The following is a 25,483-nucleotide window of genomic DNA, read 5'->3' as shown; positions in this document are numbered from 1 at the left end:
GGGAGAAATGGTCCAGGGCTAGCTCAGGGGACCTGTTGCTTTTTCAGCAGGGATCTCTGCACTGTGCTTATCCCTGCCTCCGGAGCAGCCTGCACACCCATTGTTCTGTTGAGTACTGAGTGGCCATTCGAGGCTTGAGATTTGTCTCCAGTCAGACCCGGCTCACATCCCCACCTCGGAAGGTGTTCCATAAAATGCAGCCTCAGAAGACTTACTTAAAATGTCACGTGGATTTCCCCGGTTCTAAATTGAGGGTAGTAGCATTCATCTCAAGGGTGACTTTCAATATTTGGTCAAACAATAAGCAGAAACCAGTTAGTGTGGTGCTTAGGTCCAATCAAGGATTGCTGTTATATCACTGGTGCCCTTCTTGCACCAACAGTCCTCAGTGATTCTGAGCAGCCTAACCATTGATGTTCCCTCCTGCCTTGTGGTCAGACCTGTCCCAGACCTCTGGCCCCTCCCTCTCTCCTCCCAGCCTCTTTCTCACTAGTAACTGCAGGTGCCTCTGGGAAACAGACGCTCAGGTCTTCACCTGCCTTCTGCAACACTCCCAGACAGTCTCTTCCCAGCAGGTGCAGCCAGAAGGTCACCCAGGGTTTCTTTCCACCCTATGGGAGACAGAACCATGCTGGGTCCCCTTGCCCTCCTGTGTGCTCTCCTGTTTCCTGGTAAGTCCTGACTTGTTCCCCGGTGCAGAGGACAGGGGATACCCTGAGGTTCCTGTCCATCACTGTCTCACAGCTGTTTCCCTCTCCCCTGGCAGGTGGTGGAGCAGGGCTCAAGCTGAGTCAGACTGCTTTGTTGGTGGCACGCGTGGGCAGTTCAACTCCTCTGGATTGCAAAGTGGATGCCTGGGTCAAGTACATCCACTGGTACCGCCACCAGGAGGGTACGGCACCGAAGAGGCTCCTCTACCTAGACATGTCCACATCCCTTGTACAACGGGATTTTGTCCTGAAAGCGGACAAAGTCAATGCCAATAAGGGCAGGGATAGCTACAGCTGCACTCTGTCACTGCTGAAACTAGAGAAAAGCGACGAAGGCATGTACTACTGTGCTGCCTGGGCATACCACAGCCCTGTGCTCTGACCAGGTCCCTGAGCAAAAAGGTCTCTGTCTCCCAGGGCACTGAAGACTGGCACATTCCGATGACTCTGGGTCTCTGGGATGTCCTGGGGTCAGCTCTCAGCACCCCGACTCTCGCTAATGCCCCCTTCCCTCTCCATTGGTGCACTGCACAGAAACCTGGAAACTAAGGAGACCCTGGTGAGCAGGTGGGCACAAACCCAGGGAGCTGTCCAGTCTGAAGTTCGTCCAGCGCAGCATTTCTGAAGCATTTGGAGCAGAATCTGTGCTGTTCAATGCAGTGACCACTAGCCAGTAGCCACATGTGACCCCTGAGCACCGGAAATATAGCTAGTTCAACCTGAGATGGGCTGCTTGTGTAACATACAAGCCATGTTCCGGAGACTATAAAAAAAAAAGATAAAATACCTTCTTAATAATTTCTATATTAATTACATGTTATAATAATGAAATTGCCCTTGAAATGAATGCTACTATCCTCAATTTAGAAATGGGGAAATCCTGCTTTGGAAATAAATAAAATAATTCTAGAATTTTATTTGTTTCTTTAACTTTTTTAAATGCAATGCTAGAAAATGAGTCTCATATTGTGACTTATCTTTATTTCTACTGAACGGAGTTATGACAGGCTGGCGATTGAAAATTCTGGCCATCTCCAAAGAAGAATGTGGGAATAAAATATTGTGCTATATTGTGCCCCCACCCCCATTGCTCTGTGCCCCAGGACCTTTGTGGAAACAGTCATGGGAATCTTTGTCCTATTTTCAAATGGAAAGTTGGCGAATGGAAACTGAAGCTCAAAAAATCCATCACCATGTCTCCTGACAAAAGCGCTTCTTCTTTGACACTAGCTTTCTAAGCACGTGGACCCTGGGGAAAAGAAACAAATCCCTCCAATGGGTTAAGTGGTATAAAAGGGAAAGACTTCTCCACATGCACCTCTTGTTCCTGAGCATTAACCTTTGGGTATGGCGGGAGTTGGCACTATATGTTGGCCCCTGTGAGAATGCAGGCCCCCTACAGGGAGGGAACCTAGACCTCACTTTCTTCCACTTCCCAGTCTCTTCCTGATGCTCCAACTGGCTGTTCCCAGACAGCAACCAGAGAATAAGGAAAACCATCTGTGCAGTCCCTGAAGGTCCACCTCCTAATGCCAGGGCAAGGTAAGGAGAGGACCACTGTCCACGTGGAGGAGCAAAAGAATAAAAATCAAGTAGTAGTCAAATAACTGGGTTATATTTGCCCCAAAATAAATAAAACAAATTGCAGAGTTGGGAGATTTTATCTAGTTCCTTTCATTTTACATTCCACAAAGCCACCAAAGTCCCATCTTTAACAGAACAGGTTGTGCCCCGTTCCCTCAGTAAGAAAACAGGAAACTGGACAAGTACTGAGAAATTATCATTAAATGTTGTGCTTTTTTAGTTGACTAGCTTAATAGAGAGGAACATATAGATTATTTTTAATGCTTTTGGTCTTCAGTTAAATGAGGCATTCTGAGGTATGTGTTGAGTTATTAGGTAAGTCATCACCACCTAAGTAGCAAAAAGTAAAGAGACCTCTAACTCTGTGTCAATAAATGATTACAGGGATTTATGAACCAGTATTATGATGAATTCAATTCAGTGTTCTTTAATACAATAAACACGTGTACCGTAGTGAACCAATCCTAACTCTTACAAAAAGAAAGTCGAGAAATGCCTGCCACTTTCATAATGTTAATGAAAATCCAACTTCTCACATTGGTTATAATTGATGTATCTTTTCTGTCCTTCCTTCATCTAACGTTCTGTCATGGATGAGTTAAAATTTAAATATTTGATCTCAAACTGATCATTCCTATCTACTGAGTTTTGCCCCTTTGATTTTTTTTAACTTTTATATTGAAGTTACCAATCAGTTACCAAAAATCTAGTTTTATTCTGGAAGTGGTAGAACCAGTATTTATAATCCATAGGTCAATAAATTTCTTTGATTCTTTCCTTTGTTCATTCAAAGAAAAAGATTCAAGCTCTTTATGAAACTTAAGAAACATAATGTTCCAGATAAGATGTTAATGATAGCTATTTTTTTAATGAAGACTCCTTATGTACTAGGTAGGCATTGTATTAAGCAGTTTATACACATCTAGCTGTATAATGCCTTAGTATCAGAAGATAGAGAAAAGGGACTCTGATGGATATCAATGTACCCCCCACAGATGTCACTAACCCTGTCCTAAGTGTCTGGTTTGAAATAATTTCCCATTGACTTGCATTCCTAGTTATAGACTATTTTGTGAAATGGTATGATTATCTCAGAGATAAGTAAGCTGTTCAGAAATTTTCAGTAGTTGTGAAAAGCTCATTCTGAAGGTGCTGGCAATGAACAAAATGGAATTCATCTATTTAGCTGCCAGATAATATGTTTGATGGTCAGTCTCTGGAGGAAATCTCATGATCACTGTAAAAATCCTGCAAATGTTCATATTTCATGGCAGAAAGAATTGATGCTTCAATAAGAACAGAAGCTACAGAGTTTTAACTCTACATCCCATGGCATGGTGTGAGTCAGTAGTGGTGGGTTCAGGGCTGGTTGTTGCACAAGGCGATTCTGATGAAGAGACCAATCTTAAAGACAGGCAGGGCATAGTGATGTCATCATGAGAATGAGCAGGGGATGGACAGAGAAACAGAAACGACGAGCAATGTGCAAAAGGAGATTGTCCTAACTTGAAAGAAGCAGTTCCAAACCAGAGGAAACTATTTTCAATTGGTAAGGTTAGCACCTCCCTCCAAAATCAGAATGAGGAAGAAATGACATGTATATGTTATCAACAATAATGACACTTCCTTCCCCGGTAGCAAACCCAGAGTTGCAGCCTCTGTTTTGTGTTACCAGTGTGCCCTGCTCATATGTGCCTAAGTGAGGGGACACCATGGGAGCCAAAACCCATCCCATGCTCACCCTACATCCTATACCCTAATCAGGGCTGTGTCAACCTGGAGCAAAAGTGACCTTTTCTAATTATTCTGCAAAGGCTGTGGCCTGTTTTATTTACTGAAAAAAGGAAAATTTTACGGTAGGAGACTGTTCAGAAGGTAGTAACTACATAGAGTTATGTAGACAAAAAGATACCACGTTTTAAAAAATTAACCTGTAAGGTTTCTGACTCTAAAAAAATAAACTAATTTACAAAAAAGTATTGTCAAAGAACAAATGAAAATACTATTGTTTGACTCTAGGAACCAAATTTTATAATTTAAAGTCTTGAGAAAAAATGACCATCATAAGCAATACAGTAAAACAGCAACAACAACAAAAGTCAGTGTTTGCATAGACCCCATGGGTCCCAGAGTGTGGAGTCAGAGTAGATCAGCTGGAACATCTCCAGTTGTCTTCTGTGGAGGAGATGCTCCCTCCCCAGTAACTGCTTTGAGATTAAGAGATGAGAAATCCAAGAACTAAACTTTCAGCCTAGAGGAGGACTCAGAATTATCATCAGTACTTCTTTTAAATTTCACATCTGTCTCTACTCCTTACCATGAAATAATTGGGACAATTAATTTAGAAAAGTCTTCCTACACTCCCGTTTGCAATATTTCTATCTATGCTAGACATACCTGTTTCTGCGTATCTGTCAGTGTCTGTCTCCATATCTGTCTATATCTCCATATCTGTGTCTATATCTCTGTCTCACTCTCTCTCTCTTTCCAGTTAGTAGCCAAAATGATACAGAAATATCTATATCTATATCTATATCCACAGTAGAAAAAAGGATAATTACTCAATGCTGTACCTACCAAAAATAAGTGATATATTGGTACCAAAAAAAAAAAAAAAAAAAAAAGAATCAGCCTTTGGGTATCTGATGTATCAGATATATTTGGTCACTTACAACACATGCGATGAGAACAGGAAATAGGCAGCACTGAGACATCCTGTCCCCTCTACTGAAATTCCTTTTTATACTTTAGAGAACACAGTAGATGAAGCCACGTGCAAATGTACAAAGTATTCCAGGAGCCCGACAGTCAGCCCCAGGAACCTCTCTTCAGTTCTGGACTCTCATTATTTCCACAGGACAACCTAGCCCCAGTCTCTGCCTCAGCCTCAGCCTCCACCCTGTACTCCCTGACAGGTACCCCAGTCCTAGAATCAAGGGGAAAAGAAACAGTCACCAGCTGTGCCTTCAGGATGCCAGGCTTCCTGCTACAACTTCCCATTGACCTGATTGCCTGCTGTGGAGAGCTTCTGCCTTAGAGTCAGGACATATCAGTTCTTTTCCTGAGATTTCCAGGGGATATCTATGGTTCAGGGACATGAGAAGGGGCTTGAAATGGAGAGAGGGCACAGGACTGAGGACATAGACATGACAATGAGATCCAGGTGTGATGCCAAATGAAGGAAGATGAAGACCAGTGCTTCTGGGATACAAGTGCTCCCAAATAGGACCTTTTTCTCTGTGTCTGTGACCTTCCCAAGGTCTGTGCAAGCCTTGTCTCTAGTGCAGCCTCCATACACACTTGCTGAATCAATCTGTGAATCAGTGAATCCCAGGAAGAATTATTGAGGAAGCACATTGAGAGTATTTCCTGTAATGAATCCTAAGCACGCATTTTGGTACATTAAGAGAAATATATAGACCCCTCTGTAAATACATGCATACTTATGTACATATACATGCATATTTTTATTACATAGTGGTATATGATATATTATATATTAAAAGTACATATGGAAGAAATAAAATATCTTTATTTTAAAGGATTTTATTTATTTATTTATTTGACAGAGATCACAAGTATGCAGAGAGGCAGGCAGAGAGAGAGGAGGAAGCAGGCTCCCTGCTGAGCAGACACACAGACACACACACCCAGTGCAGAGCTTGATCCCAGGACTCTGGGATCATGACCTGAGCCAAAGACAGAGGCCTTAACCCACTGAGTCACCCAGGTGTCCAGAAATAAAATATCTTATTTAAGATTGTGGGTTCTAGATATAGATCGTCTGGTACAAATTATTGCTCTGCCACTTACTCATGTCAGACCTTTGATAAAATTACTGGTGTGACCAAAGCCTCCATTTTTCATATAAAATATGGAACCAAAAATAAAGTCACCAACTTAGTAGGCTTTTTGAAGATTAAATAAGATAATGGAGCCAATGTGTTCACCTATTATGTATAAAATGCCTTCAATATTGAAAGCTATTAAAGTTATGAAAAATAAAGAAAACAAAATCTCTATTTTTGAAAGTATTTAAAAAGATAAATAAAAGATAAATTCTGCCTTTATTTACTTCTGTTTGAAATAAGAAAGCACATTTTTCCATGTATGTTTCTGAAATAACCATTTATCTCCCTTCTAGGCTCCTAGCATCTGAAACCCTCGTCTATGTCCAGGAAATACCACACCTTATGAATCTGAGTGAAAGAATGAACTTGTTCTCACTATAGGAAGGAAAAATGTCAGATACTGTTCCTCAGCCTTCCTTAAGCTATAGTCAGGTAGAAAGTGTGGGCTCCCCCAATTAACATATTCACACAACTGCTACCTCTTAATACAACACATGCACTGAGACACACATATGCACAAACACACAGGACAGAAAGCAATGCAAATGCATTTGCACACTCATCCATGCACACACACACAGATAGATACACACAGCCATAAACACAAATACAGACACAGGGACTGTAAGGAAATGCTTAGCAGCCATGGTGGACCAGGGGACCTCTCTCCACAGTGACCGTGGGTGCCTTCCTTCTGTCTCCTAGTACTTTTCATTCCAGGATGAAACTTCCTACATAGAAAGAGTCAGTCTTCTTAGTTGTAGGCCATTGACCTTCTGGTCTACCGTCCTCCACCTCCACAACATTCAACTACCCAGTATGGATCACTTCAAAAATGGTATTTATCAGAAAGGAGGGAAAATAGAACAGCTGCCTCAGGAGGAAAACTCAGCCATCCTGGCTTCTTCCTCTCTTTTCTCCTCAGGCAGGACTCAAGCCCGAGTTCACATCAACTCCACATGGTATGTGACAAAGCCACACACAAGTTTTAGGCAGAACTGTTTCAAGTTTTAAGACATGCATACATTTAGAGAAAACCATATGGAAATCATAAAAGGCAAGCTAAAAAGCTTTGCTGAAGAAAAGATGGAGGAAAACAGGAATATGGAAAAATAAATGCATAAACATAAAGTACTAATAATATGTGACTGATTTTCAAGGATAGTACTCCAAAGGGGTCACCAAAGATTTTTCACATGAAAATTTTGTGTAAATAATAATGATTGACAGTATGGGGATATTGAATTTGTGGAATGATAATAGTAGAAAACATATGTAATTATTATCAAAAGTTTACTGTATTTCAGAACCTAGACTAGCAGTTATTAGGCTGAAAGGCTCTTAGTTATTTAATGTACACTAAGTTCTGTGATAGGATAGCTATCACATCTTTTTTCAGATGAGGATTTTTGAGGCAGAAAGAGATTAAGAAATTTGCAGAGATTCAGGCAACTCCTAAGTGACATGAAGAAATGCTTCAGTGATGTGGTGAGTTGCTCAGAATATGACGTGAACTGAAAGAAGAAGATTGAAAAACCCTGTGTATATTGCACCTGTGACTCATCAAGGAATTTGTAGCCCACAAAACAACATTTATGTCCATGTATCTTCAAAGAAGAAATCGAGAAGTCCAGAGACCATAATGGAGAGAGTTTTTGCTCCTGGTGAGATGCTCAAGGGAATTTTTTAATCTTCATCTTTGTCTTTTTTTCTGTTTCATCAAGGATGATATTTAAACACATGTCCTAAGTAGCAGCTTTGTGAATTTCCTTGATTCAATTGTCACTCCTCTGACCCTCGCTGTCCTGTTCCATGGAATGAAAACTTACAAGCATCCATATGATGTAATTGTTATGAGGATGGACAAGGATAAGGACATCTAGAATGAAACTTCAAGAATAAAAAATACTCCCTAAGTATTAGCTCACTTTTTAGAGAGGTGGGGAGAGGCAGAGGGAGAGAGAATCTTAAGCAAGCTCCACACTCAGCACAAGCCCAATGTGTAGCTCAGTCTTAAGACTCTGAGATCTGAGTCAAAATCAAGAGTCAGACACTTACCAACTCAGCCAGCCAGGTGCCCTAAATATTTCCTCTTCTGAAAGTTAGTATTTATTAAACATGCAATATTTTAAAATATTATATTGAGAAAGTATTTTTATTAAATAGCTCCTCGCAAGTAGAAACAATTCTCATTTCCACAGAAATCAAGATTCTTTCATAGTCCCTTCACATTTATGTCAACAGTTCTCCAGATACCACCAGTCTTATTTTGAGATGAGCACAGCAGCAAGAAGCCTACAAAACACAGTGCCCCCATTCGCTACAAGTCTGCGGCCAGCACTAAAGGGCCAGCAATCGACCTCATCAACCACTTTTTTCATCCTCCCCATTTCAGGCCATGCCCTCCTGACACTAAGGCAGGAGGCATCCAGCCACCAGGCACCCACTATCCTGCCTGCTTCTGTAGGACACAGCCTGGCAGATGGGTATCATCTGCCAAGAAGAAAGTATTCACTTTCTTCTTCTTCTGGGCTCCTGAGTCATACTCCTGGACCATTTCCATCTGGATGAGAAGGCAAAGAAATGTAATGTAATGTTTCTTATAATTATTAGAAGTTTGGGGAGCCTGGGTGGCTTAGTTGGTTGTGTCATCCTTCGTCTCAGGTCATGATCCCAGGGTCCTAGGGAGGGAGGGTATGGGTGAGTTCTCTCTCCATGTTCTCACATTTCAGCACATGTTACTCGTGTAACACAGATCAGGGAAATGTTCTGTTGCAGTATTAGCAAGAACGTCTGACTCCTGAGGTCACTGAAGTACTAAGGGGTTAGTGACTCGTCCAGGTCACACAGCTAGTACAGGGTGAGGTGGCAGAGAGAGGCAGTGAACCAGATCAATTGGTGTCTCTTGATTATTGAACTAAACCACTTCTACACTGCAGGACAATACAAGGAACCCTACATTGTCCCCAACAGCAGAGGCAGATTAATATTGAACATTGAGTGACACAAATCTTTCCAATGTGTTACAACACAAATGCAGAGATTAGCTGTCTTCAGAGAATAAATAAAATGCCAATAAACCATCAATTGACTTTTCTATATAAATGCTTATCCTCATGCTTCTGAGCAAGGTTCTGCAGTATGAAATTGCAGGGGAATGGTTGAGTAGGTGTAAGAATAATCCAGCCACACCCCAAAAAGATCCATTTAGCAGGAATTTCTTTCCAGATTGGGAGCCCACTTACACGGGGACACAGGATGCCCCAGACCCGCTCACATCTGGGACAGATCAGGAACAACCCACAGAAATATCTAAGCCACCACTTCTTCTGAGAAACTTGAAGCAGTCCCACCCTTCAGCCTCTGACCTGAGGAGTTCTGTAACAGGAACCTCACTTCTTACCCTATCACAGGGGAGCCAGCCCAGCCAACTAGATGCCACAGCTGAAAGCATTCATTTTCTTGTCTCCCAGGCCTATGAATTGTCCCCCAGGAACTTCAGTCTACAGAAGAAACTCAGGAAAATATTTATTGTTGCTTTTCTTCCATATAATTTTTTCTTGGGAATTTATCTTTGCTTGTAGTTGGCTTTGGGCAGGTAAAGTTTGAGCAACACACAATATCAATTTCCAGAGCAAGAGATGAGTGTGCCCGTATATCTTGCATGGTTACCACTGAGGACATTAACAAAGAAGTCATCTATTGGTACTGACTGAAGCAAGATCAGGGATAGGATATCTCACATTTGTCTCAACACATCTTACCTAGGATCACTTAAGTGGGAAGAACAACAAACTTCCACTTCAACCTTGAAAATGAATTTCCTAAGGAAACAAGATGAGGCCATGTACTTCTGTGGCAGCTGGATTAGGACCCACAGCATCAGAGTTTCTAAGAGAAGCTGCACAAGAACCATCTTCAGGTCTAACCCACCCACATCCTTCTCAATATGGGCAACCACAGAGGCTGCACAGCTGGGTGCCCAGCCTGAGTCTCTCTCTCTGTTGTATTTCCTGAGGTTGGCAGGAAAACATCTTAGATTTTGTTCACACGGTGAGCCCATATGAGGTTGACAATTATTGTACAAATGTAAGCAGTTTGCAGGACAATACGAGGAAATCCCACTAAATTATCCCCCTAAATTAGACTGTTAGGGAACCTGGAAAATACAGTGAAAAGTACCAAGGAAAACCCATTGTCTGGTAATGCACAGTAGAGAGAGATTTCTAGTACCTAAATGATTCAAAGAAGACAGTAAAGGCATATAGAGACTACATAAGTATTTATTATTACTTTCCAATTTTATTCATGGGCATTGCAGTTTTTGGAGGTAGAATGATATTTGAAACATAAAAATTCCATGCTTTTATTACCATCCTATGGCCATATTGAAGGAATCCACTAATTATTATATCCCTATGTAAATGGCAGTTGTCTTAGTTATAGAAGACACCAAGGTATAAATCCCATGCCACAGAGGTAGAAGCAACACCTCACTCCACATTCAGGGTCAATACTAGGATAAAAGGAGCACTATGCCATTGGAACATGTCCTGAGTACATCAGGCACCTCCAACATGGTGGAAACACCTATAAGAATTTTTCTCCAGGATTCTGCAAGCAAAATAAAAATCCTGAATACAGATCAGATGATTAAAAAGGATAATATATGCTCCTTTTATTTGTCAAGAAAAGATGGTGAAGGTCTTTCACAAATTACTAAGATTAAAAATCATGGTTGAGAATAAAATTCTGTAGTTAGTAGCGGGATGGTCTCCATCAATATAGTTATACACACAAGCAATGTGTGAAATTACAAAGCCTCCTCCCCCATCTCCTTAGAGTCACTTTCAAATGCAGAGGAAAGTTCTTTACTTCAGAAAAACTTGATACTTGTGGTTATTGGATATCTGACCACATAGTTACCATGCACAGTTTACCTATGGTTCCCTGAGATCATGACAACATCTTCATTCTTTCTCCTTCTAATAATCAGGTGGTGCTATCAAAGGCAGAGATGTTATGAAGTTATGAGGCCATGTACTTCTGTACTTCATGCAAAATGAATTCCTAACCCAGCAGTGTCAGAACCTTCTCATGGGCAAACTGAGAATCTTCGTGTTCCATACCCTGCACATCATGATTCTTGACTGGGGTGGGTTCCAGGAGAATGAATCTGAGGGCCTAGGTCTCACCCAGGCCTCTCCTGTCTCCTACAACAGCTACAGAAAAAAGGTCAGAAGACCCCCTGAATGAAATATGGAGTTAGAGAACAATGAACTCTTTCAAGAAAGAAGTGAAAGAAAAAAGGGATTAAGCTTTTCAGAGTATCTATTTTGAATATTTTACAAAGATTATTTTATTTATTCCTCAGAAGAGCAGTACATTAATGTATTGAATTGCCCACATGGGGTGATGGAGCCACTGTGACTTTTCAGCACAGGACATCCATGAAACGCTACAATGATGAATAGGAGTGAAAGGGATGAAGTTCTAGAACCTAGGTGAGGTTCGGTGGGCTGAGGTCCAGAGCTGATGACCAAGAAAGAATTCTTGAGACATCTTTGGTGCAAAATGGTGGTTTATTAAAGCACGGGGACAGGACCCATGGGCAGGAAGAGCTGCTGCCCTGGGTTGAGAGGGATGGCAGGTTATATACCTTGCAGTTGGGGGAAGGTGAGGGGAAGCTATGGGAGGTTTCAACAGTTTTCATATGTTAAAGAGGGCCTACAAGGTGGGGTGGGGGAGCCTTGACTTTATGGACTGATCAATGTCCTCTTTAGGTCAGGCATTAACATCCAGATAGTTGGGAGATTCTTGGTGGGGTGTTATGATCCTGCTCTCATTTACATTCCCTTCTACATCATCCTCCTCTGGTTTCGTTTATGATGGGGAGGGAGACATTAGGGCTTGAGGAACTGAGAGTTATTTGCCTCTGAAAATTTGTGCTATTGATAAGGTAACCTCCCTGTTTGTAGATCTCTAGGACATCTGTAGAGCAAGGGAGATTCCTGTCCTGCAGGATTGTGATCTCTGCAAGTTAACTATTTATCATTTTATGGCAGTCAGGGGTGCCTGAGGAATGCCACACATATAACAGAGGGGAGCAGGTAGAGAGGGGGGGTGTGAGGCACCAGCTTTTGCTCTGTCCTCAGCCAGCCTCCTACTCCCTCATCAAAAGGACAGCCTTATTTACGTGGCATTGAAATGACAAGATACTATGTAGACACTGAAAACCTGTTTTTAGAAGAATTATGCATGAAATTTAAAAATTCAGTGAGGGTCAGTGCAAGTTTCCTCAGATTTGGGCATTTCTTAAGTGTGAATGTTAAGCTCCAAGAGACCCAGAACATGTCGCCCCAGGAGAGGACTTGATCAAGATGGAGGGCAAAGGTAGAGTCAGTATTTTCAGCACTAATGTTGTCAATATTTTTTTGTTTGTTTTTGTATTTAATAATGACATTATTTATATAAAAATGTAAAATATTATTGTATATATAACACTTAAAATTGCTGTATATTTTTATTTTCCCATCTAATACCGTTACAGCTCTCTTTCTAAAAAAAAAAAAAAAAAGAAAAGAAAAACTAAAAATCTACAATTAACCATAATGACAACAATATTTACCATAGAAGAGGGGGTCTGCAAAGGCTCCCCTGCCAGGCAAGCCCAAGTTTTGTAAACCTTTATTGAAACAAAGCCTTGACCCTGTGGTTAGGAATTGTCTACAGCTGCTTTGCACTACAAAGGCAGAGTTGAGGAGTTGCAACAGAGACCCAGAAAGCCTGAATTATTGACCATTTGGCCCTCTATTGAACATATTTATCAATCCTTGCCCTAGAATAATATACTGTGAGTGACATTTATTTTTATTTTGTTTCCCTATTTCTCAGTGTTTCCTCAATGACCATTTGTGACATATCCGTCCTGCCCATACTTACTCTAGATAAATTGCTTAAAATATCATTGATTTTATTTTCCTCACTTGAAAATTGAAAATATAATCATATTTAACTGAAGAAACTGTTTAGGGCGGTAACTTAAATTATACACACAAACTTCTTCCAAGTGCTTGGAGCATATCTAATGCTCTCTATATTCAGGTTTTACATTGCTTATGTGGATTATTATGGCATATTTGAACATAATTTAACAAAATATGAAACAAAACCTCTAACTTACTCTTTTCTTATTTAATTTTTAGTAAAACAAATAGAACACCTGCTGAAATTTATGGAATGCTTCCATGCCTATTTATTTCCTAACTGTCTATGACTGCTTTTGTGTTACAATGGTAGATGTGAGGACTCAAAACAGAGACCTTAGGCCAAAAAACTAAATAAAATACTTGTTATCAGATCCTGCAGAGAACATTTGATGACCCTTCCTGTGCAACAAAGTGTGATGAAATGAGTTTGTAACTATAACTAAAATTCAAGATGAAATAAGAGAAAATATTGACAAAATTTACTCCATGAATGACCCCTGGGCAGGAAGAGCTGCTGCCCAGGTTGTGAGAGAAGGCAGGTTAAGTACCTTGTGGTTGGGGTAATGTGAGGGGAAGGGAGGTTTCAAGGGAGCTTTCATATGCTAAAGAGGGCCTACAAGGTGCCAGAAGACCATTGTTGTCTTTTAGCAAGTCCTTAACATCAAGATAGTTGGGAGATTCCTGTCTTGCAGTTTTGTGATCTCTGCAAAGTTAACTATTTGTTTCTCACTGATGGCAGTCAGGGGTGCCTGAGGAATGTCACACACATTACCCAGGGAAGCTAATGGAGAGGGGGTACAAGGTGCCAGCTTTTGCTTTGTCTTCAGCCAGCCTCCTGCTCCCTCATCAAGAGTACTAAGAGAAATGTCACAACTCAGTAAGGAAATAAACCCAATTTAACAATGGAAAAGACAAATAGTAGAATTTAGGCTAAAATCACCTGAAAGTTACTTATATGAATTTTATTTTAATTTATTATTTATCTTTAAGAAAAGTATTTTTGAGGAAATATTTTTTTTAATTTCAAAATATAAGACACTCTACAAAATGATAGGTCAATGTTCTTCATAAAAATAACCAATGCCATTAATAAAACAAGCAAAATGCAAGGAGAATAAAAAGGAGAGAGAGAGGCAGAGGCAGATGGGGGCAATGCTGGACTTAACCCCCGGACACTGGGATCATGTCCTGAGCAGAAGGATTAACTGACTGAAACACCCAGGTGCCCAGGCTTTTTAGACTTTTAATGGAAGGAAAATAGAAAAACAACAACAAAACAAAATATATGGCACAGGAGCCACCTGAGGTCAGAGATGTAGAGAGATGAAAATGGCACTGCTACAATTTTACAATAATATTCAAAAAAGTAGGAATGAAACAATAATTTGTTTGAGTCATTCAGGGAATTGAGGTCAGGATATATGAATTTTAGAAAAACTGGAGACAGACACTTGTAGGGAGAAACAGGAGGTGAGCCTTGGCTCACCTTGGACAGATGTTGTCAAACACATTCACCTGATCAGATGATTCACGTAGAATTTGTTAATGCAATAATAAAAGCTCCATAGGCTGGAGGAAGAGTGTGAACCTTAGGAATGTATAATGGGTATTTTTGTGTCTTCTCCAGAACCGCACGAAATTCTTACATGGAAGATCAGGGACAATCCAGAGAAAGCTTCCCTTGGTGCTGCAGGAGGGGAACAAGAGCTGGTCCATCCAGACCTAATCTACCCACCATAGACAAAAGTGACTTCATTGCAGAGGAAGGCCCTGGTGGAATCCCATGGCAGTTGAAGGAAGGCAAAGGAGGCAATCACTGAAACTTTGCCCAGAAGATCTCCCCTCTGTCCAAAAGTAACACGTTTTCATCTACTCAAGAGCGGGCATCCAACCACAGCTTGAAGTTGGTAGGAACTTCCTGCAGATGGGGGAGGGAGACAAGGATTGAAAATGTTCCACCTCTGGAAAAGAGGCAGGAATACTTGTGAAGGCCATGTCTTTAAGACCCAGTTTCACCGTATCTGCTTAAAATTGGGACTTAGTAAAAATATCAGAGAATGTCTGCTTCCCTGACCTTTCACCACCACATTAGCAAACCTTGGGCAAAAGTCGCAGTGGGACAGAGCTCAGAGAGCTTCGAGAAACAGATTCTTTCTGGGGAGCAGAACAAGGAGAGGACTCAAAGATGGGTAAAGAGACAAAGACAAAATACAACTAGAGGACTTCTAGGTGTCTGGACTCTGATAAGAACAAATTCAAACCCTTATAACATAACAACAACAAACTTCAAATCCAGCCTACTCCTGACTACTTAAGCCTGAGTGACCCAAAGTCACTTTATTTTTATCCTTACTTCTGTGGGGACTAGGTGGCTTTTGGACATGCGAATTTTTTCTGTTTCTCCATCTACAAGAAGTTTCCCAGGAAGGAGCCCTCCCAGTGTGTACAATATTATATAATGAATGAATGAATGAATGAATGATGGATGTTACAAAGCCTTTCGAGTGCCAGAGAACTTGTTTGAATTCTTGCTCAGCCACTGAACTGCCACAATACAGGAATGTTACTCAGTCTTTCTCCTGGGGTTGTCAGGGACTGAAGAACATGACATACAGGACAGGTCTAGCACAGGGTCAACACATCACAGGGTCCTTTCCCATTACAACTGAACTGCTTCACTGACCCAGCTCAGCTAACACAGAAACTCAGGGACTCTTTAAATGTCACAACTTACATTGACCTCCAAACAACAGTAAAGTTTGCTTTCTTTAGGAAAGCCAAGAATTGTGAACAGGAAGAGAGTCCAGGGTAGTAAAACAAAGGATTTTTTTCCTCCACAATTTTTCTTATTCACAACAGTGTTGTCATATCATAACACCTAAGTAGTAACTATAATAATTGTTCAAATTCTTCCAAATTTGTGAATTTTCTTCAGACTACTGATCTATAAAATGTATAAAGTTATGTATAAAGTTTATTTTATAAAGTATATAAAATGCATAAAGTCCTGCATAACATTGTGGGATTATTATGTCATTGTTATTATATACAGTAATAGGTCTTTTCTTCTGTTTTTCTGATAGACTTATACTTCTCCATAACTCATAGAGAAAAAGAGTTCAAGGATAGGTGGGTTTGAAGTAAAACCTAAAGGAAAAAAAGTGAAAGTGTTGTCCCCAAAAGGAAGATAACATTGAGTTATTGTATCAGGGGTGTTTTGGTGCAGTCACCTGGGATCTGAGAGTTTTCTATGCCAGGAACATAGTAAAATGCCACTGAGACATATCTTACCGTCAAGGTCTTTCATTGGTTTTAAAACGTTCATTGGTTTCATTGGCCTCTAAAGGACAAGCTTGCTACCACCTCCACAGTCCTGATATATGCCCATCCTGGAGAAAATTCTGACTACTCCAGGGCAACGCCAACCCCATAAATGGACATGTGTCTCCAGCTTGATTTGTAGGTTGACTACACTCCTGTCTCTTTGGTTCACTGTTTTCATGTCCATTGTTAATTTATGCAATTGCCTCTGATTTCTCTTTTTTGCTTTTCAAATGAAGATCGTAAAATGAGAATTTCTCAGGATCAAGTTCCCTTTGCCAGAACAGCAGACAGAAGCATGCACATATTTATGATGCAGGCTTTCTATGGTCCTTGGAGAGCCCTTTTGGCAGTGGTACCAACAAAAAGGAGAACTGCTGAAATTAATCCTGGATAGCTCTTCCAGGATTATAAATGACACAAGCCCATTTCCAGTTTGAGTTCAAATAAGAGTCTTTTCCTTGATAACCTTAAGGTCATTAAGTCTGAGGAAGTCCCCCCCCCCCCAGCTATTATTGTGCATGCTGGGATCTCGCAGTGTCACAGAGTTAGAATGGATCTTTAAGGAAACCTTCTCCATTACTAACCCTCAACTCCTTTCTCACTTGAGCAGCCACAGCAGACCCTTTCTGGCTTTTAATCACAGCTTCATAAGCTGTTGGAACAGGAAGGGCCTTTTGCACATACACAGCTTAATGCTCACACAGCAAATGGGATGTGGGAAACCAGGAAGGGCAAATGCCTTGTTCAAAGCTAGTTATCCACAGAGACAAGGTTGCAGGTATATTTCCAAAGATCCCAGAATGGCTTCCAAGAAGCTTCTTCTTTCAATATAAGAGAGGGTTTGTTTTCTAATTTCAGTTTTAATAAAGAATCTGTTTTTCTGTGGGAGATAGAATTCTACAATTTTTTCCCTTTGTTCCGGGAAAATATTACCGTCACAGAAGTATTTTCTCCTTTTGCTTTCCTTGGTAAAGCTTTGTGTTGCTGAATGGTAAAAGTGGCTTACTAAAAAATGGAGACCATCGTCCACATTTCTCAAGTATATTTCTGTTGACATGTTAGCTTTTTCAGTTAGTGAAGTCTGTCCCCTCCAGAAATATAGCTGTAAACTGCTGACACAGTAGGCCGGTGTTTGTGGGAACAGAAGAGATTTCCGTTGAGGCATCTCTGAGCAGTTTCACACACTGGAACACCTGAAAATCAAATCCTCTTAATTCTCTGAACACTGTTTCTGGTAATTTAGAAAAGTCATTGGTTGACTCTTGGTCCTTATCTTTATTTTCTTTTTCTTTCTTTCTTTCTTCCTTTCTTATTTCACTTTCTTTCTCTTTCCCTCCTTCCCTTTCATTCTCTCTTTCTCTCTTCCTTCCTTCCTTTCTCTCACTCTTTCTTTCTCTCTCTCCTTTCCTCCCTCCCTCCTTTCTCTTCCTTTTTATTTGCTTTCTTCATTTCTATTTTCTATGAGCATTTTCCATGATTGTTGCCTCCATCAAAGCAGATATTTAGATTAACTAGTCTGAGGAAAACTTATAAAATATCAGATGCCGTGAAGCCTATATTCAAGAACTTTTAATGACCTCAAAAGACCAAACTGTCAGTACAAGGTTTCTACCTTCTGACCCTGACATGAACCTCAGGGGAAGGCTTACATTTCTGTAGAAGCTCTAACCAGTGTGGTAACCGTTAACCAGTCTGGATCAAGATATTTATAGAAGGAACTAAGCTTACAAAAACTTATCCTGGTAAGTAACTTTGTTATTTTTAGGTACTATGTATAAAATACTGATAGATGCTTTTTAGAAAAAACATGTAGAATCAACTTAGCACTTAGAGAGTAATTTTGCAGCTAAAAAATGTTTCCATATATCGCCACAAAATGTCCTGATATATGGAAATAAAACTACTTTGTGAATGGTTTATTTACTTTCTTGCTTAAAAGCATATTGTAATTCTACTTGTAGAAAATACACTCACAAAACTATAGATGCAGGCTTGAAATTAAAATGATTCTGAGACCTTGCCTGTGACATATTTGTGTAAGTTATTTGTTCAAGATGTTTTTTATGTAGGTGGCCTTTTAAGTGAGACACTCTGATGAAATACCTATAGTCTTAACAGTGCTCCTTTCTTAATGAATAGTGTTCCTTTCTCTAATAATCTGCAAAGCCCAGATGATTGGTTTTGATCTCATCTTAAAGAGCAGAGCAAAAAATTTAACTCTTCCAGTGTATAATTATAGATCATCAATAAATCAACATAATGTTATTACTCTAGTTTCTTAGTGGGTAGGCTGAATTTAGTCAAAATCTGTGCTCTCATGGCTTTTGTAATATTGCCTAGACATGATCTAGTTTAATGGAATTTGTGAGCTCAGAAAACCATTTCATCTCCAGAGCCCATGGAAAGAAGCTGTCAGCATGGTTTTACATCCTTGTTTGTTCATTTATTGAAGACAGTTTCTATGCTTGACACTAGAGGTTAAAGGGTGCCCAAGCCCGGTCACAACACTCAAAAAGCTTGTAGCTAGTGGATAAGTATACTAGAATGCTACTTGATGGAGCTCCATGTATTTTGGCCTGTGATTGCCAGACACATAAAATGTCAGATTCAGGAACTCCTTTGCTTTCTTAATGTATATAATAAATACTTATTGTTTATAAAATCTACATTTTTTTAGTGGAAAATTTGATAACGGCGCCCTAAACCATGCAATTAAAGACAATAATACTATTAACTAATATTTAGTGAGAGTCAGACACCATACTGCCTTGTTTCTGTGTCTTGTCTCAATCCTTAAGAGAATTATACAGGGGATCTTCTTATTGCAATTTCACTGATAGGAAACTGAGGCTTAGAGATTCAGTTATTTTTCTACATTCACATGACTAGTTACTATGGCAAAGTTTGGGACCCAATAGATACTTGTTTGTTCCTTACTGCATGGTCTAACCATTATACGCTATGAGAAACTTTAAGCCATAAATGTATTCTGAATATATAGTCTTTTGTAATCTGACCTTTTAAATAGACTATGCAGTTGAATGTGTAATAGTGATAGCTCAAAATTTGTGTGACTCCTCATGCAGAAAACAATGCTTCTGTTTCTAATCATGGCACTAAAATTGCTTCTCTTCCTCCCAAGACATCAAGTAAGTCATGTTGAAAATGCATTTATTAAATTCTCACAATGTGACGCTTAGGGTATTTTTTATAAAGGGACAAGTCCTTTTGACACTATTCCTTTCAATCTTTCTGCATGTGCATCAAATCTGCTTGGACTATGGAAGCTGGTAGAAGAACAGGAGCAGTTGTACTATATGTAGGACTCAGCTGCAGAACTCAGACTGCCTTTGTACTCCTGCTGGGAAAGCAGCAAAAAGACCAAACCAAATTAAGATCTTCTGATGAGCAGCTCACGGTTTTAAATCAATATCTTTGAACTTGTTAGGGCAATCTGAAGTTCAAAGAACAGTTTTTCAGCAGTAAATGGGTTAATATTTCTCACTCTTTAATAACTCATCTGTTCTTGTATCAGTGAAGGCTAAATTCTGGAAAGAATTTAATTTATACTCAAGCCAGATAACCACTCCTCAGTGTGTAGAGAAAAAAAAAAAAATATATATATATATATATATATATATATATATATATATACATATATAAAATATTCATATATTAATTTAATTTAATTTAAAATTAAATTAATATATATTCATATATTAAATTTTTAAATATTAACTTAAAATTTCTTTAATTTTTAAATATTTATTTCTTAATATTATTTCTATCTTTATTCTTGTTAAAATCACAGAAATAGTAACTATAAATTACACTCTAGGAAAAGAACTGATATGATACATGAAAACCTTTTAAGAAAAAATATTTAGAAGTTTCAGAAACATGGTGACTAAAGGTAAAATCAGACTCTCCAATGTGTGTGATTCAGATGGGAAAGACAGACCCAAGCTGTCCAGGCAGAAGAGGGGTCAGGTCATCCATTCTTGACTAAGTTTATATGTAATGTGAGTTTGCTTGAGATTCATCTTTATTGAATGTTAGCAGTGTTTACTTATATATATATTTATAGAAATATTGAAAGAATACGGGGACATTTCAAAGGAGGCACACAGGAAGTTTTCTGTAAAAGCTTTTCAGACAGTGTACCTGGGGTGGCTCGTGGTACAAAAAAGTGTTTGGTCCTGGCACATTGCTCAGGGTTACAGGTAAGATATTTTTAAATTCTTTCCTATAAGGTATAGAGAGGACATAGGTGATGTGGGTGGGAGGTAGGGAGCAGCAGGCTAGGTGTTGGTGCTGACTCTGAGTTCTAGGATTGGTCTGAATTTGGTCATAAGTAGCAGTGGGTTACTAGGAGAGGTTGTTGACTCTGTCCCAGTCCTGGGGGTAGATGTGCCTGATCTAGCTTGGAGGACATTAACAAGGAGCTAACTAGCTAGAGCATATGAGTTCCTAAGGGGTAGAGGCGTTAATCCCTTAGGGATTTCTGTGTTGAGAGATTTGTAAAGAATTTTGTATATCTTATTTATTAGATTCGAAAAATAACCAAAGGAAAGGAATGAACAAAAATTGATAAACTTGCATTTCTGTCTGAAGGCAATTCATATCAGGTATTGACATATTTAACTGCATAAACATATCCAAGAATGTCATAAGCTAGGTTTGGTTTTTCCAAATTCAGCCTAGTAAATTTTTTCATCCTTCATTAGACTTAGAGATAAAATTTTGCCTGGATAAGGGAGAATCTCTCACACGGATGTGTCTACCCTACAGGATCTAGTTGATTGTTTCCAAAGAATTTTCATAGGGCTAGTGAAACTTTGGAAAAATGAAAGGAATGATATATTCTGGCATTTTTGTGTTGTCAGCATAGGTGCATGTGAATTCATAAATTGAAAAGCAACATTCTAGTCCTGTTTTTTTCCCAATTGACTACAATATAAACTTTACAATCTAATTAAATAATGGTGACACAGAGATAATTCAGAAGGTTGTAAAAGCTCTTTTTTGGGGACATTGTGGTGCAGAGAAAAATGTGGACTGTGAGTCAGGATCTATCTCTATCTATATAATCATTCTTTAGCAAATAAATTTAGATTTATTGATTATCACTTTCTTAAAGTTATAAAGTTTTAAAAATATATGCCCATTAGGGAAAAATTGGAAAAGAGAAAAAAAAATAAAATGTTAAAGATTTATAATGACAGATATTCTGTTAACATTTGCTATTTCCATCCATTCTGTCAATGTAGCCACCATCTCAAGTAGATGTTGTGGAACTAAATGAAATTAAATATGAAAATATCTATTGCATAAGTTGGGACATGATCCATCATTACAAAAGTCAGTCCTACAAATTCCAGTTATCACCCAGTGGAGTTCTTCTTAAATCAGGAGTATAGAAAAATGTATTAATTTTGATCAAGTTCACAGGACACTTTGGAACAATTGGACAGTATTTGCAGAATACTTTCAATTTCTAAGACTCATTGTTGCATGTTTCTAAAATAAGCAGAATGTAGTTAGCAGTACCTCATATATTGTTAGCCTCAACCTTAGCTGATCTCTCCGTTTCCAGTGAAAACATCTGGATGTAAATAAGGGAGAGGTTTTATAATTGAATATATAAAATTATACTACTGAACATAAAATCAAATGTCCACTTTTCTCATAAAATGTTGTATTTTTTATTCATTTGAGAGAGAGAGCATGCACACATGAGAGAGAGCACACAGGAGCTGGGGAGCGAGCAGACAGAGAAGGAGAAGCAGACTCCAAATGATGAGGGATCCCAAGGAAGGGTGTTCTATCCCAGGACTCTGGGATATGACCTTAGTCATGACACTTAACAGACAGAGCCACCCAAGCATCCTTCAAGTATTCACTTTAAATAGTTTATATCTTCATTGGATTATGCTTATAAATTAAAATTATGTTATTACAAATATCACCTGAGAAATACTGCTTTTTGTGCCTGAAGTTTCTATAAAAATTGTGTTCAGATTGTTCACACGCTTCTAAAATGTATACAATAGAACATATTTCTGAGTCATCATAGGGTCGGAATGTAAGTTTGGGGGTACCTTTATGATGAGAGCATTGGATATTTAATTGAAAGAGACATTTATCCACTTAGAAAATAAAAGCGTTTTTTCATTTATTCTGTCATTATGTATATGAACAATGTAAGTATATAGTATAGAGTCCCAGGTATATTTAGTACCAGGTAATATTTTCCAAATCCCTATGAAACTTCTTAATTTTTTTTTTTTTTTTTTTTTTTTTTTTTTTACTGGTACTACCTCTAAACTAGTTTTAATTTAGTTTTTTTTTTTTTTTAGGTTGATATCATGTCCAAGTACATTGTTTAATCAAAGTAGAGTATTAGAAAACCATTTTTTAAGATGAGAAGTTGCCCAAACTGAAACATAAAGCAACCGCTGTTTTATGAGGAATAATATTGGGGATGAAAGCTTCTGCTTATGCTCTGGCATTTCGGTGTGTTTGAATTCTGAATGTTTTTTAAAGCTTTTTTTTTTTTTTTTTAAAGATTTTATTTATTTATCAGAGAGAGAGAGGGGGAGAGAGCGAGCACAGGCAGACAGAATGGCAGGCAGAGGCAGAGGGAGAAGCAGGCTCCCTGCTGAGCAAGGAGCCCAATGTGGGACTCGATCCCAGGACGCTGGGATCATGACCTGAGCTGAAGGCAGCTGCTTAACCAACTGAGCCACCCAGGCATCCCTGAATTCTGAATGTTTTGTACTTATATCACAGAGTGGGATTTGCAAACATCTTCTCCCATTTTTCTTTTCTTTTTTTTTTTTTTAATTATTATGTTAGTCACCATACAGTACTTGCTTAGTTTTTGATGTAGTGTCTCTTCTTTTTCATGTCAACTTCAAGGTAGACCTCACTAAACTATCAGGCTCCAGGCAGAAACAGAAACAAGCATTAATATGCAAACTATTTCTCATTTATTTATACTGTCTATTTACAAAATCTATTTGAGAAGGCCTAAAATAAAACATGTAAGTACAGTTCGGCAATGAAATAAAAATAGAAGATCAAAAGCATTAAAGGAAGTAGAAAAAAGGCCTGTGATTATCTAGTACAAAGCGTAGGGTACAATTTTATGTTCAAAGGTAGGAGAAACATGTATTAGAGTAGATACTTTTTATTAACTGAAAAAAATGAAACACACCAAATTTTCAAACATGTTGTTTTCCCCACCACAAAATGAGAAAAAAAGACTTCAATGCATGATCCTTTAGCAGGAATGCGAAGTCAAAGAGTGGGCATTTCCTTCCACATACATTTTACAAAATGGAAGAAGTGATCTTTAACAAACACATTTCAATGCTTCCACTGCATTTTTACTGTGGGCACGATGACATTTAATGTCATTCACAGATGGTGACCTTCAGCAGACCTGGTCAGGCAGGTGACAGTCTAGCAATCTAACATGACATAGGTCCACCTGTTATCCCCCAATACTGCATTCCCGTTAGTAAGGGAAATTTCTGTCCCATGAGAATAAAATGTCATGTTGGAGTAACAATAATCACAAACAAATTGCTAATAAGTATGGTAATGTTAATTATAATTATAGTGTCTCATTTTCGTAGCATGTTCAGTTGTGGAAATCTTAGGAGAGATTTTTATACCAGTCCTTCTGGTAAAGGTCGGCATAGACTACACTGTTAAAGCATCTGACCTTGTGTCCAAGTGGATTTGCATGAAGTGCTCATGCAGAACATGCATAATTATCTTGAAAGAATTTGACTCAGGAACAAATTTGATCAGATAACTTGTGTGAGTTGACACATTGTTTACTCTGATGGTGAAAGGGTGTTGTCAGAGAGTCTGGATGTTGGACTCAGACTGACCTGAGCTCCAACTCCACCACTTGTTGCTTTTGTGAACTTGGGTGATTATTTTCTGGTCTCAGCTTCCTAATCCAAAAGATTGGATAACAGGATGTGTGAGCAGGGGCATATGAAAATTAAATGAGAGACTGTAAATAAGGTACTTGGCACATAACACATAACAGGTGCTGCATAGATGTTGCCCCATTTTAAACCTAGAGGGAGAATTGCATCTGGTATGGAGAATTGTATCCAGTATGGAGAGTGGTTTGTAACCAATCATACTGACAGAGCAGAAATTCTCCAGAGCATTTGGCTCTACTTCTAACCACTCTAGTGGAAAATTACCTTACTGTCCACTGATATACCAAATAACCTGAATTTAGAGGTATTTGCTTAATGGACTTTTCCCTCACTTGGCATAAAAATGAAATTTGAATTTTTTTTTATTTTTAAGTAGTTGTAGCTACATAAATTTTAATTCTTTATCTTATGGTATCATGTCTAACACAAACATGGGCTTCATACTGGTATTTAGCAGAAAAACACCTAAAATTTTAAATTTTATTTAGAAAATACTTAGGAATATATTTAGAAATACAGTTACTATTTTTTTTACTACTTTTAAATATACATAGAAATGTCATCAATTTGAATGTCATATTTACATAAGAAATAGCTTTAAGTATTTTTTAATAAAATGAGAAGAATAAAATAAAGGAATTTTGAATTAGTATTAATATGCAGATTCAAAGTACCATACTTAATTGAAAATGTCATTGCATTTGGTTAATTTATATATAATTCTTACAGCTTTATATTCATCAAATATATAAACTCAGGCAATTTACCTGAAAATTTTTCTGATTATGAATAATATAAATGTATTAGACAAAATTATTTATTTTTAAACTGATTTCTATTTTGTAAATCAATTAAATGATTGTGGCCATAAAAAACACTCTTAATAATTTTAATAAAGAATAGTGAGGGGCACCTAGGTGAGCCTTCTATAAAGCAACTGGTCATGATCTCATGGTAGTTGAATTGAGCCCTGAGCTCTGTGTTGGACTCCAGGCTGAGTGTGGAGTCTGCTCAGGATTCCTGCTCTCTCCCCACCACTCTCTCTCTCTCTCTCTAAA

At 38.6% G+C, this 25,483-nt stretch overlaps 1 gene segment (V, D, J or C); it reads left to right on the top strand.

The window, feature by feature from the left end:
- Nucleotides 1-317: 317 nt before the first annotated feature.
- The window catches only part of LOC309844790 (T-cell receptor gamma chain C region 5/10-13-like), a 102,211-nt gene continuing 77,045 nt past the window's right edge, over nucleotides 318-25,483 (top strand). The window contains exons 1-3 of the C gene segment in view: nucleotides 318-671; nucleotides 767-1,068; nucleotides 20,618-20,681.

Source organism: Mustela nivalis (genome assembly GCF_964662115.1).
Source record: "Mustela nivalis genome assembly, chromosome: 12".
Classification (NCBI taxonomy): Eukaryota; Metazoa; Chordata; class Mammalia; order Carnivora; family Mustelidae; genus Mustela; species Mustela nivalis.
The sequence above is the reverse complement of the archived record's forward strand: the minus strand, read 5'-3'. Positions and strand labels throughout refer to the sequence as shown.